The sequence below is a fragment of the Astyanax mexicanus genome, chromosome 2, assembly GCF_023375975.1.
Source record: "Astyanax mexicanus isolate ESR-SI-001 chromosome 2, AstMex3_surface, whole genome shotgun sequence".
NCBI lineage: Eukaryota > Metazoa > Chordata > Actinopteri > Characiformes > Acestrorhamphidae > Astyanax > Astyanax mexicanus.
Genome location: NC_064409.1, coordinates 6,877,553 through 6,889,645, shown reverse-complemented (window position 1 = coordinate 6,889,645; position 12,093 = coordinate 6,877,553). Strand labels below are relative to the sequence as shown.

Genomic DNA, 12,093 nt, shown 5'->3' with positions numbered 1-12,093 from the left:
GCTTATTTGACACCCACTCTCCACATACATGTACACTCTATATTACTTTAGTACTGCAGAAGGGGCTGCATCTGAAATACATGCACTTTATTGTGAATAATGTTATGTATTATTAAATGTAATCTTAAAGAATAATGAAAATACTTGGCCGTGCCCATTGAATATTTGCAATATCTGGAATCTTGCTAAATAAGATAAATGGCTAATTAGCTGCTTATAAGATTGCGTCTCATTGTGAGGATTTTACTGAATTGATTTGAAACAAAAGCAGATTGTATACATTGTTTTTGGTTTAATTCTAGTTTAAGGAGCTTGTGTCATGTGTGATGCTAATTAGGGGAATTAACAGGACTGCAGTGTAGTTGAATAAACACCAGGGGGCGGTTGCTGGTGTGTAGAGCCTGTGACTTTGGATGGGCATTGCTCTCAGCCCTTATTATTATTGAAAAAAAAAAAAATTAACCTGTATGAACACAGTACAGGCTATAGGAATAGAATACAAACAATATATATAATGTAAGTAAAGTTGAACAAACCAATTAAAGTTGAATCAACGTTGATTCAACTTTAATTGGTTTGTTCAACTTTACTTACATTATATATATATTGTTTGTATTCTATTCCTATAGCCTGTACTGTGTTCATACAGGTTAAATTTTTTTTTCAATAATAATAAGGGCTGAGAGCAATGCCCAAAATTTAACCTTACCCAGATGAACAATTGTTGATCTCAGATGTCAGAATTGATTTACTTGAGCACATTAATTTTACGTTGATTCAACTTTAATTGGTTTGTTCAACTTTACTTACATTATATATATTGTTTGTATTCTATTCCTATAGCCTGTACTGTGTTCATACAGGTTATTTTTTTTTTTTCAATAATAATAATAATAATAATAATAATAATAATAATAATAACAATAACAATAATAACAACATTATTTTATGTTTCAAAGATGTTCCATGAATTTAATCTATACAATGCAGTTACAAAAACACACTAAAGCTGTTCTAGTGTAACAAATCTTACTGAGACACTGTAAACTGTTTTTTCCATCGGCTTCCATCCAGCATATGAATGACCAAATGTAGATAATATTTTTGACAAAAACAAAAAAAAAACAATATTGCCATCTAGTGGCAGCAATACGCATTTGACAGTTTACCTTTATTGATTCTGTCTTGCTGATACATTTATCTTGTACTGCATCATTCACTTTCCCGCCTCTATGTTCATAATTATGTTATTAATTATAATGGCAAAACAACTAGGAATTATTTGGTAATCATTTGGGTTATTATAGAGATTGTGCGGTTCTACTGGATTCTATTGTTGGGTCTCTAAATAACTGAGGTTATTTATGAGAATACCACAGGTATGAGGGTAAAACATTATTTGTGGGCCTATGCCCGTGGCCTAAGGAGTTTATATATGGTGAGGTCCTATATCGTTTGACTACATGCATGAAATCTAATTAAAATCAAGAATCAAGAATAGAATATCACAGATTAAGGAGCAGCATGTGTTTATTTACCCAGTATTATTTAAATCAATAACATTCAATAATAATGTTAAATAAAACATTGAAACAATTTAACTATGGTTATTAAATCAGAATAACATCGTCATGTTTATTGCTTTATAAACACGGTTTAAGAGTTTAAGTCAAAATATTTATTAATATACAATAAATATGTATTACTAGTAATGTCATGTTTATGTGTGTATACATACGTTTTTTTTACAATAGTGTGTGTAGTGTGTATAGTATGTGTGTAATATGTGTGTGTGTATTGAGTGTGTGTATATAGTGTGTATATAGTGTGTGTGTAGTGTGTGTGTGTGTGTGTAGTGAGTGTGCATGTGTAGTGTGTGTGTGTGTGTGTGTGTGTGTAGTGAGTGTGTGTATGTGTAGTGAGTGTGTGTAGTGTGTATGTGTAGTGAGTGTGGGTAGTGTGTGTGTGTATAGTGTGTGTGTGTGTGTGTGTGTGTGTGTAGTGTGTGTGTGTGTGTGTGTGTGTGTGTGAGTGTGTGTAGTATGTGTGTGTGTGTAGTGAGAGTATGTGTGTGTGTGTGTAGTGTGTAGTGAGTGTGTGTAGTATGTGTGTGTGTGTGGAGAGTCAGCGGGCAGCTCCGCCTCTTTACCCTCCACTATTTCCGTTCTCGTTGTCCCAGAAAAGTTCGGGCGATGGGGATTCTCTGAACTGTGGAAAGCCGCGGGTTTAGAGTGAAACTGGAGGCCTGATCAGCGGTTTGGGTCTGGGTGTGAGTTTCTGGACTCTGCGGGTCTCTGGATGAGTTTATCTACCGGAGGGCGCGCAGAGAGCGGAGTTAGGGGAGCGAGGTATCTTCTGAAGTTGTGAAACTAAAGACTCGGGCTGGTTTAGAGCGAGGTGAGTCTCCTAAACACTAAACTCTAAACACTGCATGCGGGCTGATTTACTGTTTCCTGTTCTATTGAGTTTTAATGAGCGCACAGAAAAGCAGCTAAAGTAATCCGACTTAATAGACTTTTAAATTGGAGTTTTTCCCAATTTAAATACCTTGGATGTTTATTGTCGCGGTCGGTTTTCTGGCTTCATCCGTCGTTCCTGATGGATGATGATGAACTGTGGAAAATCTGCAGCTCATTCCGCTACACAGAGTAACACAGACAAACAGCACTGAACCCAGAGAGTGCCTACTGCTGGTGCTCACGACTTAGTATCTGGTGCCCACCACTTAGTATGCAAAGTCATTCATATTTTGGTGATTTGGTATGTTAGTATGTGGTGCTCACCACTTAGTATGTGGTGCTCACCACTTAGTATCTGGTGCTCATCACTTAGTTTGTGCTACATAGATTGTGTGTCCCCAATTACTACCTGGTGCTTACCATACAGTATCTGGTGCTCACCACTTAGTATTTGGTTCTCACCATTTAGTATGTCGTGCTTAGTATCTATTGCTCACCACATAATATTTAGTGCTCACCACTTAGTATCTGGTGCTCACCAGATAACGATGATCTATGGAATATCTGCATATTTACATAAACATATTTATTATTTATGTATATTATTATTTATTATGCTTTGTGGATTTAAATCCACATTTATAAAATGTTACTATCTTGTGCTCACCACTTAATATCTGGTGTACCATCACTTAATATCTGGTGCACACTACTTAGTACCTGGTGCTCACAACTTCTCCATGGTGCCACACCATGTCCCCTCAAGGGCTCTGTAGATTTTTAATGGTCAGTGGTTTATTTTGTGTTTGTTTAAACCCTGTCCACTAGAAGGCAGTGTTGTACCCTGTATTAGATCCTATTTTATTATTGCATAAACAGTAACATTGTGTGTCTTTTATTACAAAGAGAGTTTAAAGATTTTTAGATTTAAACGATTGCAATATGTCACCTTGTTTACAGTACAGCAGTATATTTTGGCATATTAAATCGTAACTCTTTAAAAAATCCAGAATAAAACCAACTGATTATCCAGAAAACACACATTATGCTGCTCAACAGCTAGTTAATGAGGGTATGTTGTTCTGGATGACCAGCTGGTTTTGAGCTGGATTTTTAACAGGGCTGTATTGTGATACATATCATATCTGAAATTCTTAACAATACACAAACGAGTCTACAATGCATATATAGCTAGCCATTTTATTTACTTTATAAAACAAACATGTTATACATGTGTGTTATATCTGAATTTTGGCAAATTAATATTTTGCCTCACAGCCTTCCTGCATAAACAAAAAACTTCTCAAATCTAGTGCAAAAATATGTTTTGGACATTAGGCAGAAAGTTTCATGTAAGTGTTATCTCTGATGCAGCTTTTTATAGGCATTAAACATCTTAAGATGTAAGCCTATCTGGTTCCTATCAGCAGCACTGTAAACAACCCGACTCATTTAACACCAAACCACTTTGAATCCCTCTGAAGTAGATTTTAATCATTTAATTACAGAGAGCTTGAAAAAACTTTGAAAAACTAGTGGAAATTCCCTTCAAGTAGTGAGTCAAGTATGAATCAAGAATAAAGTGCTAGCAAAAACGTGAGTCATGAAACTGTTCAGATACAAACTTGTCCTTTTAGAACATCTGGATTTGTTATATTCTTCAATACAATTTTTAGCCTTTATTTGGTGTATAATAAAATATATAATAAAATTAATCAGTTTAGGTGCTGAACCCACAAAACAGAAGGAAAGAAAAACAGTAATACTAGTCTAAATTAAATATGAAGCATAAAATGGAAAACTATATTATTTTTCTCACAAAAATATGTTTGCGTATGTCCTGAAGGAGCATTTGTTTTGAGTACTTTAGAGCATGTGCGTACACACACACACACACACACACACGTGGGAGTTTTAGTTGAGCTGCTGAGGCACCCTGCAGGAATGTGAGGGACTGGTCCACATTTTGCACAGCGCTGTGCAGCACGGGTGATTGATTGGGGGGTAGTAGGTTGTTAAAGTCAGGACCTGGACACACTCTGTTCAGCCCCTAAACACTGAAATTTCACGTTTAATACTTTATTAGAATTCTTAAACTCATGTTAATCATGTCTAATATTTAAACTCTTGTAAATGCATACATTCTCATGTTTATTGATATACCACTGTTAATATATAATATATAAATATAAATTTAATATATATAAAAAAAATAATGAGTTTCTTTGATTTTACCAAATTGAAAACCTCTGGAATATAATCAAGAGGAAGATGGATGATCACAAGACATTAAACCAAACTGAACTGCTTACATTTTGCACCAGGAGTGGCATAAAGTTATCCAAAAGCAGTGGGTAAGACTGGTGGAGGAGAACATGATGCCAAGATGCATGAAAACTGTGATTAGAAAACAGGGTTATTCCACCAAATATTGATTTCTGAACTCTTAAAACTTTATGAATATGAGCTTGTTTTATTTGCATTATTTGAGGTCTGAAAGCTCTGCATCTCTTTGTTATTTCAGCCATCTCTTATTTTGTGCCAATAAATGCTCTAAATGCAAGTATTTTTATTTGGGAGAAATGTTGTTCGTAGTTTATAGAATAAAACAACAATGTTAATTTTACCCAAACATATACCTATAAATAGCAAAATTTCTTTCTATTAAAGCGTTTATAGAGTTTAACAGCAGATCAGCAGATATAAACTTTGTGAAATGTGGAAGTACCAGATTGTACCGGTAGGGGGCGGTTGATTTGCTCTGCAGTCTGCTGAGTGCAGCGGTATCATGCCTGTAATTAAACTGTCTCTGAGAGGAAACATAAGCCAAGAGCAGGTCTAATAGAGGAGGCAGGAGCTGTCTGATTAAAGAGAGGGATAAAGTGTTCATGGCACAGCTGTAAGAACAAGGTTTGACTGTGTGGATGTGTGTGTGTGTGTGGGGGGGGGGGGGGGGTGAGAGGTAGTTTGTGACATTGTGCATTGTAAAGTAATCCTTTTTAAATTACTGAACAATTGAATTACTTAATATTATTGATGTTTTAATTTAAATGTACCACCCTGTATTTTTGCCCATTGTGTTCTGTTAAGTTCCTTTTATATCACTTGCAGTAAGCAAATACACAGTAAAATCCCAAGTACTCCCAAGCTTAATCAAGAACTGCAAGACATTTTTTCTCAGAACTTTCTGCTAAAGAGCTGAATTCATGGTTCCATCAATTACAGCAAGTTGACCAAGTTCTAATGCAGGCAAGCAGCTACAGAATCCAAAATTCTGTGTTATTTTGATGCCAGATGTAAAGGGACACATACCTTCCAAATTGTTCCACTTTTGTCTTATGAGTCCACAGAATTTATTTAAAGACAGGCCTTTGTGTTTTATTTGGTTAGCCTTGTTTTTCACTCTCCCATGGATACGTTTTTAGCCCAGAATATTTCTTATTATTGTATAATTAACATTGACTTTAACTGAGGCGGATGAGAGCTGTAGTTCCTTAAATGTTCCTTAAATGTTGTTCTGTATTCTGGATCTCTTTGACGAGTTGTCCATGCAATTTTTAAGTAATTTTGGTAGGCTGGTCACTCTGGTGAAGGTTCACTAGTGTTTTGTTTAAAAGTAATTCCTTGATTCTACAGGTCTGGCAGTAATCACGCTTGGTTGTGGTAGTGAAATAGTGAAATTAAACTTAAATAGTTAACTGCAGTTACTGTATTTTTCGCAGTATAAGGCCCACTTAAAATCCTTTAATTGTTCCAAAAATCGACAGTGCGCCTTTTAATCCAGTCCACTGTTAAGAAACAGTAAATATTAATATTAAAGGTATTTTTCAGCTGATCAGACAAAATGACATTTAATCCAAAAACCTGATTATGATTAAGAGAATGAAGTGTCATGTGAGTGATCTTGTTTGGGCTGACTCAAGTGTCTGAAACTAGTGAGTTGTTTCTGGATATTTGACCTGAACTGTGTATGTGGGTGAGTGTGCAAAGGACAGTTAGGCTGACACCTCAAAACTGAATGTCCAGTATGTAGCATGTAATGCAGAAGTCAGCGCCTAAGCAGCAGAGATGAGGCCGGAGGACACATAGAAAACAGTAGTAATCAATAAATGATTTAACTTAATCAGTTAGAAACAGTTGCTGAGGAACCGTTTAACTGACCTTTGCACAGTATGTATGGGTGGGATTTTGGGGATATAAGGTCTTGCAAATGTAAGGATCATTGAACTTCTTCTACTGAAACTCTGTCTGAGTGGAAGGGGTTCCCAGAGCTCTGTTGTAATAAATTGCTAATTTGCTGAAGATCTAAGTATCCTGTCTCTCTATCAACTCTACTTCGGGCTTCCATCAAAAGAATCAAGGGGAACGCACTGGAGCAGTTGAGGGTAGTGCTGATTTTCCCAACACCACTCTATGTATGAATTTTACCAGTCAGGTATTAAGGAGCAGTAAAGCCACTCAGCTCTCCAGCAGTATTAGCATTAGCTGCTAACCCTGCTACACGCTAGCTTTCTGGCTAACCCCAGATAGCAGCAATAGCATTACTCGCTAACCACACTAGCTCTTTTGCTGTTCAGAGGCGAGTATGTCGGACTGTAACCTGCCCATTTACCGTGTTAAAAACAAGCTAAGTGGGATTAAACGCAAGCTAACACCACCCTGAAATACTGGAACACTTAGGGTTCGTCAATGTAACCTAGCGATTAGCGGCTAATGCTAATGCTCCAGGTGTAGAGGAAATCTGTAAATTTAAGCTGTAAATTAAATGGAAACGCTTTACTCACCCAAATAATCAGTTTTCAGGAGAGGAATCTGTGTAGATTAACATTCAGCGCTTGTCTGACTTTTTTTTTATTACAGTTTTACAGTTTTGTTTAATTAACTTAGCTTAACAGGTCTCGCCACTTAGAAGGAAAACATGGCGACACCCCTCTTTCTACTACTAGTTACTAGTGTTTAGGGCTGGGCGATATGGAAAAAAATCTTATTACGATATAGTTTTTCATATCAGCCGATATCGATATGTATCACGATATAAATCAAATCACTTTCTGTTACACTTAAAGGTTTCTATTTTTACTCAGAAGTGACAGAATAAGGGAGTTATGGACAAAATCACTAGCAGGCTCAGAGCCTTGTGGACAGACACTAGGATGTTAACATCTTGCCAGGTGGGTACAGCTTTTAAATTAATTTTAAAAAGGGGACAAATATATAAACTAAAAAATATGTAAGACCCTTTACATTATATGTCTGTTTAATTTAAATTGCAATAACACTTTATTTATTTTTATAAAATTATATTTAATCAAAAGATCATTCCCCTCCCTGAATGCAGGCAACTACATAAAGCAAAATACAAGAGTATATCACAGTGTTCATTTTGACAGGTGATTTTGATACAGTCTTAGTCTTTTCACTAAAATGTATAATAGTTTTAGTTACATTTTAGTCTATCGGATATTATTAGTTTTAGTCAGATTTCAGTCTAGTTTAATTTTGGTCATATAAAAAGTATGTATTACATATGTTTTACTGTTTTTCTATTTTCTATTTGTTGTAATTTTAGATAATTTACTGCTTATGTTTTTTTTAAATAAGAGCCTTTAGTTTTTTTTTCATTTAAATTAAGCTAACATTTAAATATTTTAAAAAAAAAGTGGCCTATAATGGAGGTGGGAGGAATAAAGTCAAGTTTCTGAAATGATCCACTTCTACTGCAGTACAGATTTATACTAACATTACTGGCTTTCAGTAGACTAGACTTACATTACTTAAGTGTATTTAAAACTCCAGTTCAGTAACAGCAATGTTTAGCTCAGTTCAAATACAGCTAGACAGATTATATAATCTTCTGTATTTAGTAAAATATCCAGCATAACAGACTCTCTATCTGTTAAAAACTATAAAACACAAAGACAGAGGAGAATGCTGCCCTCAGGGTTTTCTAACAGAAACAGTGAGAGTTAGGAAAAAAGATGGAAAGTGCTTCCTTTCTGTGTGTTTATATACTAACCCCTCACTCGTGCTGAAGTTAACCTTAATTTACACGAAACGTGGATTAACACGGCTAACGTGCGTTACCCATTAGTTTATTAGAATGTAAAAAGCAGTGAAAGCATCTTAGCTAATGATGACAGATTGCACAGATCCCTTTTACACCTAAACATCGCTAACTTTAAACTGGAGACAAGCTAATCTAACTAGCAGCTAACAGAGCAGCGTTTACCTGCCTTCAGAAATCTGAACAAGCTCACCTCTCTAAATATCTTGGAGACGCATGCCTCATATTTAAAAGGTGAGTTTTCCAGTGTAGCGCCGCTGAATAGTATAAATGAAGTTTATCCAGTAAATGGGAGAGAAGGAGCCGCTATGTGAGGAGTTCAGAGTGGAGGGGCTCGGGGGGTGGGGCGGAGGGGGATGGTGGAGAGGGGAGGGGAGGGGTTGTACTGGGCTGAGCAGCAGTTCAGCGTGCTGCCTGATCTCGTGCTGCGCCTTTTCACAACGCTACTTAAACGGGAAATAGAAAATTTAGTTTATCGAATTTCTCGCCCCGACTTATCGCGATATATAGTTTCCTCGATAACTATCGATATCGTTTTATCGCCCAGCACTACTAGTGTTGCATAAAATGCACTTTAAAATCAGATGCGCCTTATTTATTAAAATAGAACAGAAAATAGACGTTTATTGATAGTGCAAAAAAATACGGTAATAAATTGGTGGGCCTGGTACTTTTTCACATAGGACCAGGTTGGTTTGGATAGTTTTTTTCCCTTAATAACCGAAATCATCATATACTCATCATTTACACATGGTAAATAGGGGTGGGTGATATGGCTCTAAAATAATATCACGATATTTCAGGGTATTTTTGCGATAACGATATACTTGGCAATATAGGAAAACAGAAAAATAATTCATTCATTTTAGGAATATAGTACAATAGTATAAGAGTATAATCATAATGTGGCAAAATAAATAATATAGCATAAAATAATATAATGCAGCAAAAAATATTGCAGAATATTTTCATGCATATAAACTGCAAACAAAAACTATAAACTAAAACAATTATACAATAAATACACTTAAAGCTTCACAGTAAATAATGGACTACTTTTAAGACAAACCATCGCTATTATCACAAAATGGATTTTTAATATCATGATATTTCTGTGTCACGATATATTGTATACGTTATAATTTTGAATTGAATTCACAGATAATCACATTCCCCTCTACATATAGGCACTTACAGTGATTGGACGGTGTCAGCAGTTTAGTTACTGTTTCAGTGAGTAAAGTGCAGGGTGCAGAGTGAGAGTGTATAGGTGAAAGTTGTGGTGTGGTTTGTCCACAGAGATCCATAGTGGTGATGATCCAGGTGAAATGTATGAGTGACAGGCTATGGGCTGATACTCTGCTACAGGCTGTTCAGCATCCTGATAGCCTAAGGGGTGGAAGTCTTGGGAACTGATGGCTTCTGGACCTGATGCCTCTGTACCTTCTGCCGCTGGGCAGCTGTGAGAACAGAAAGTGGCTCGGGCAGTTGGACTCCACTTCATGGAGTTACACCTGGTTATTCTCAGAATGGTGGTGGCTGGGGTAAAATTCCAGGAGCTGAACCCTGATGATGTGCTTAACAAATTAATGTTATTCAGAAAAAGTAGAACTATACAGCTCCAACTTATTATTTAAAATATTATGCACATAGAAATGCTACCACACTACAGCAGGTAACTCTGTGGTAAGCTTTAGCCTTTCTCTTACACCCAAAGCCTCCTCCTTTGAAGCAAAAAAAACACAGCTAATTGATTTCTTCTCTGTTTATTTTACAGTTTTTTTTAGCTATAAATGTCACAGTCCTATCCTGTTTTTGCATCTCTCTGGTGTGTCCTTCTGTTTAACCTTTGCACGTGCCCTTTGTCTATCCTGTTACTCACCAAAAACGCTCCAAATAAACAGACTTATCTACTGATTCGGACCTAAGAAACCAACTACAGGTGTGAAAACATTAAAACTACGCATTCAGCTATGGTGATATAGTGGTCCTCTCAATGTTTATGAAGGAAAATACTACATTTTTGGAGTTTCTTTGGTCGCTGGTGCCAGTGACCGCCAGTGATTCTTCCCCTCTGTTTTGAGTGTTTCTCTGAAAATTCATGCAGCTTCAATAAAGTTACATTCTTGATGCTGTCTTGATAGCATTTTTTTGAGGACGATATATCATTTCAGAAATTATTGCGATAAACTGTATTATTGTCATTTTAAGACAATTTAAATGCCACTGACTTATTAATAATATTATAGCATAACAAAGCATTTACACCTTTTTAAATACAACAAAATTTTAAATAATCATAGTTTTCTTTACCTACTGCAGTCCAGACTGTGTATGAAGTAGCAGTTATAGAAGATTGTTTTGCAGTATGACTGGCTAAAATACTGTGTTTTGTTATATATGTGAACAAACATTAAATAAACATAATAGACGATAACATGATTATCAAATATTATTGAGGTAGTGTCTATTTATTGTTCGATATGTCGATAATATAATTATTGTGACAGGCCTAATTGTGCACTTGCAGCAATCCAGCCCAGTGGTGGAAAGTGATGCTGTCCTTTTACAGTCAGAGGTGCTACCGAATGATTCTGAAACTAATTATGAATTAAGAATTATTATTAATTTAAAATAATTTGTTTCCTTCTTCAAATTATTATAAACTCTCGCTCTTTTCACTGTTGCCTACAGGACTGTGATTTTGTGTGTCAGTATGAGTGTGTGTGTTTTCTCTTTCATTCTGGGTTTTGATGTGTGTTGACAGAGTTGTCAGTGTTATAAAAGCACATTACTAATGTAAGCGGTGCGAGCCCAGGAGAACACCTTCAAAGGGCTGGAGTGTGAGAGATTGTATGTGTTCGTGTTAAAAACTTATGAGTGTGTGTTTAACGGCTGGCTTTTATCTCCTTTCACACACTCACTTTTTAGAGTGGTGTTTCGGAAGAGACCCTCTCTGTCTTTTTTCGTGTCTAGGGAAGACATGTTATTCTCCCACACTTTAATAGAGCACTTTTTGTACTCTTTCTAGTAGCACTGATAGCACTTTTAGTATGTGTGAGGGATATTAATGCTTAATACCTAAAACCATATTTTTTACCTTCAGTTTTTTTTGCTTTTGTGTTTAAAATGATGCTTCGTTTAGTATAGATGCCCCCTGGTGGATATACATATACAGCTCTGAAAAAAAATAAGAGACAACTTCAGTTTCTGAATTAGTTTTTTTCTGATTTTGCTATTTATAGGTTTGTGTGTGAATAAAATTAACATTGTTGCTTTATTCTATAAACTACGGACAACATTTCTCCCAAATTCCAAATAAAAATATTTTCATTTAGGGCATTCATTTGCAGAAAATGAGAAACAGCTGAAATAACAAAAAAAAAAAAAGATGCAGAGCTTTCAGACCTCAAGTACTGTTAAGGACACAAGTTCATATTTAAAAAAGTTTCAAAAGTTCAAAAATCAATATTTGGTGGAATAACCCTGGTTTTTAATCACAGTTTTCATGCATCTTGGAATGTTCTCCTCCACCAGTCTTACACACTGCTTTTGGATAACTTTATGCCA

General features: G+C 35.8%; 1 protein-coding gene across 1 annotated transcript in view; it reads left to right on the top strand.

Annotated features, from left to right (window-relative positions):
- The first annotated feature begins 2,153 nt into the window (after window positions 1-2,153).
- Window positions 2,154-12,093, top strand: part of tspan9b (tetraspanin 9b) — a 54,803-nt gene continuing 44,863 nt past the window's right edge. Inside the window, exon 1 of the mRNA XM_007252376.4 lies at window positions 2,154-2,397. The gene's annotated coding sequence lies outside the window, so the exon portion shown is untranslated. The remainder of the gene's footprint in view (window positions 2,398-12,093) is intronic.